Genomic DNA, 4,850 nt, shown 5'->3' on the forward strand with positions numbered 1-4,850 from the left:
GTCTTGTCCCGTAAAATCGTACTTTTCTGTGTTCAACCAACCAAGGTCCATATAGTATATGGACCTTGCAAGCAACTAGGTACGTGAGGGCCGTCCCGTTAGAACTACAGCTACCGTTCTACCGGCGAGCAAGGCGAGATGGGCGGAGGTACTCGCACCCAATGCAAGGTGGGCGTTGTGGGCGTGGGATCCCTATGGCAAGTCTGCTGACACCGGAGTGGCGGTGGGCCGGATGTCCTTTGACGAGTCCTTTGGGTAGTAGGAGCGACGGGCGCCCTGCGGCAGTAACATTGGGCGGGTGGTCGTTTCTTCCTGAGGCGTCGTCGCGCAGATTTTTGTCCAGAACCTCAGGGGGATCCACGGTCGGCGCTAGTCGATGTCTTGAAGAAAACTGAAAGATTTTAGAACACGGCCCGACAGCAGCAATAGGGCTTTGTGTGCATGAGAGGGAAAGAGCGTGATGCCCAGCAGATGCCTAATGTATAACATTGAAAAAACGCGGCCCGGCGGCAGTTATAGGACTTTGTGCGCCAAATAGAGTGGAAAGAGTTTTACCCGGCAGCAGTACATGACTTGGGTTCTGGCCCGACGGCAGCAGAGGTCTTACAGAGAAAAGGGACATAATGTCTGGCCAGGCAGCAGCATCAGGACTTACAGACAGTGAGGACTTTGAGCCTGGCCCGGCAGTAGCATCAGGACTTATAAACAGTGAGGGGTGGTCAGGCCAGGAGTCAGTTCGTGGACTTACTGACCGGGCTACGGACTACCTAGGACAGACCACCCGCTCGCGAGGGATCGGTAGTTGTAGGAGGGGAAGAGATGTCTGTATGAAAATGAAAAAATAGTTGTGTATAAAAGAGGGGTACTGCCACCGGGCGATCAGGAATATTCATTTCGTGGTGTCGAGGCTTTGGAGGGGTGGGCAGGAGACCTGGGGTTGGAGGCTGGTGAGTAATACGCGTAACCATAAGGTTACGTAGGAATATTTATTCTTCTTAACCGTTTCCGTCGCCCTTTATGCCGGCTGGACCGGGAGTCGGAGGGATGGTTTGCACCAGTGGCGGCGCCAGGGGGGGGGGGGCTTGAGTCCCCCCAAAAAAGTGGCCAGCCCCCCCATTAGCCCCCCCCCAAACTGAAATGAGCAAATCGAAAATTTAAAACACTAATTGAAATAATTTTATTAAGTTGAATTTTTAATTGCCAGGGCTAAAGATTTGTCAGCCATCAGTGCTAGCCTCTTCTGAAATGAGGATAATATATGTGTATTATCATATTACTATTAGCCCCCCAAAAAAATTTGCTCAGCCCCCTCCCCTTAGCCTCCCCCAACTAAAAATTCCTGGCGCCACCGCTGGTTTGCACATATGTTTCTGGTCCGGGTGCAGACGCTGCGTTTGAGCGGCCGATCTTCCCACCCGCTAGACGGACTGTTTCACCACCACCGCACATACATAAATATTTTTGTATTTTCACATCTATCTCCCGTACGAGCCCTATGGTATAGATAAATATCTTTACATATGCACATTCTTAGATGACCCCGAAAACATCTGGAGGTGGGGGATCAATTTTTTAAGTTACTGGATCTATCTGTCACTGAAGCAAGGTATTTCAGCCAGAGCTGTTGATAGGGAAAGTTTAGCCACTTGCTCCCCAGGCGCCATCTTGCATCTATCGTTTGCAACCCTACTTCCTCCCAGCCAGTCAGTTTAGCCGACTTTATGGGAATTTGTAGAGGGGCGCTCACGGGTGATGTAATGTGTGGGCGCTGACCAGGTGAATTAAGGGTTTGAGAAAGGATTTGGACTAGGAATGGGGCTAGGATAAGGGTTAAACGTGGGGTCAGGATTGGGATTAGGATTGAGGAGATAGAAGTAGTGATAGGTGTTGATATCTATAAAAGTATCAAGATTGGAACTATTAACTACGTGAAGTGGGAGACGATTCCACTCATGGGTGCTACAGGAGAAGAATGAGTATGGGGGCCTTTACCACTTCTAGTGGGAAACCCAGTGGATACCTCCGGACTACAGCCTTGGTGTACTTCTCGGTGGGGTCGAGGCGAACTAAATTGCAGCCGACCCCGGGTCCCGTGCGCGCCTCCGTCATTATTTCGATCTCTCTGACCCAAGGGGCGAGTACGTACTCACCCTTGAGGTAAGAACCGAGTGTGATCCTCAGGTCGGGATTGTCCTTTTCCAGTGCCACCACTGACTGACTGAGGCTTGGGAAGGCTTCCGGATTCGAGAGCTTGAACTTTGGTAGGAGATCGCTGGCGAGTCCAACTCACTTTTGTGGGGGACTTTCTTCAGATCCCCCGTATGCCAGTTCTCCTCCTTTTGATCCCGTGGTTGGGCTGGCTTGGCATCGCTGCCCTCCACCATCTTTACAGTGTTGTCGGACTCTGGTGAATGGGACCTCTCTCTTCCAGCGTTGGCTTCTTACCTTGGTGGCACCTTCGTGTGTCACAACACTACTCTCATCGTTATCCAAGTCATCAAAAATGGTCCTTTTCCTGAAAATAGTTGCAGCCTAGATAAGGTTTATGAATGGAACCAAGAATGACGTCGTCGGTCTAAATTAACATCCTCCTATATGTCTTTCCAAATATACTAAGCAAACTGGTCCCTCTGAAACTAATACACTCACATTTGCCACATTTTCCTTAACAAAGCAGAACTATACAAGCATTCCTCCAGTCCTCTGGCACACTCACATACCTTAGGCACATATTAAACAACCTCACGAATCAATCTACTCTAACTGTTTCTACCTTTGTCATGACACCCATCCAACCCAGATGCGTAACCAGTTTTCGTAAATTTCAGTTCTCTTTGTACCTTACCATTACCTATAGCCCTATCATTTCCTCTTCCATCACACGCATTTTCCTAGTTCCTCCCACTGCTACAATCAAATTCCCACCTAACCACCTCCACACTCAACAATTTTAAGAAGAAATCTATCAATTTTCCCTTTACCGTTTTCACTTCCAGTAATATTTGTCCATCTGTACCCATGATCTGTTTCTCTCTACTTGACTCACCCCCTCACTCTCTTCATTTCCTTACAAAATGTACTTTCATTCTTTTCAAAAATCTTTTCCTACTACCTCCCCACTATCCATCACCGTCTCCTACCCTTATCTAACCTTTTTTAGGTATTCTTTCTCTTTTTCCTTCTTATTAATTTTTTAACTCTCAGCACCTCTCTACCTTTCCACGATTTTCCTCTTCTATTAATTTTGCTCCACTCTCAATTTCTCTTCTTTTTATTTATTTTTTCTTCTTTTTTGGTGACATTCCCCCACTCTCCCCTCTAAAATAACGAACGTCCAGAACGCTTCCAATTCTTCACTTGGATATCACTACATAGTCCATTAATACCCAATCAACCACCCATCTGTTCACCAACCTTCCCCGTGTATACCTATGCCCGACTCTCTTTTTAAACACTGCTATCATCAACTCCCTTTATAAACACATCTCCCTATTAAGATTCTTACCTGAAACCCGAAACCTAAATACTCAATCTATTGGTTCATTCCCTACACTAGCATTGATATCCCCCGACAACAATGTATTCGCATTCCTTTCATACATCAAACATTTTTTTAAATTAAAAATATAAAAAAAGAATCTCTTGTCTCGCTACGCCCGACATTCTCCCCTTCACACTCCCAAATACAAAACCTTTCAACTTAGTTTCGTTTAACGGTAACACATCCATCTTCCTTTTCAGAGATAAACGGCCAACATCTTCCCTTTTACAGTTATCTGCACCACGACCACACACATTTAATTAATTATTTTTATGGTTCTGGTTAGAGTTCTCCTCCCGGACTCTTCTATGCCTTGATTTCTCGTAAATATAAAAAAAAAAAAAGCAAAAGAGGATGAGATTTTAGACATTTTAGAAAGAAAATGATAGGAAATATTTTCAATGTGGTTGATACAAGAGTGGCATTTCACTACATGGAGGAGGATATGATAAAAAAAAATGACATCTGATTGGTCACGCAACAATGGTGGTGTGATCATCACACCTATAGTAACATATGAAAAATCAAGAGAAATAGAGATAGAAAAGAATGGGAAGGTAACCAAGACAATCCTAATTCAGTACAACAAGACACATAAGTAAGGAGTGAACAAAGGGACCTCCCACATTAGAAGAGCGATGAGAGTAAAGCGCCATGATAATATTTAGATAAGAGAAAGGTAGGCCTATCGAAAAAAAAAAAAAAATGAACGAGAGGATCTGCTAGTATGGAATGAAAAATCAGCAAGAGGACATAGTAGAAATTAAATATATATATATATATAATATATATATATATATTATATATATATATATATATATATATATATATATATATATATATATATATATATACATATATATATAAAGGTTCTAGAAGGTACACCTTTAGATGCTTCTCACTTTTCAAAAGGTAAATACATTGAAGCCTATTCTTCTAACCTAAAACGGCGTGGTTGCGTCAGCTGAATCAAATTGTTTAGAAATGAATTTGTTTTCAATTCGACCAATCAAGACATTTTTCGAATATAATAAGAGCAGAAAAAAATATGTATGTATTTCTCCAATTTGTTGCAACTGAACGTTTTAAAACCTACACAACTTAATTTCAATATTCATAAAAAATCCTGATTCTATATATTAGTGCAACCCCGCACACAAAAATTAGTTTCTCACAGAAACTATTCATAGCGAATCTGATCCTAATATAAAAGCAGAAAGATTCTTCAATACAATTGGTTCGGGTATGTCAATACACCTTCCATCCAATTAGATTCCGCAGCTTTCCTGCCTAACAGACGATTTAAACC

The sequence above is a fragment of the Oratosquilla oratoria genome, chromosome 44 (genome assembly GCF_046742065.1).
Source record: "Oratosquilla oratoria isolate Oo_2021 chromosome 44, ASM4674206v1, whole genome shotgun sequence".
NCBI classification, from domain to species: domain Eukaryota; kingdom Metazoa; phylum Arthropoda; class Malacostraca; order Stomatopoda; family Squillidae; genus Oratosquilla; species Oratosquilla oratoria.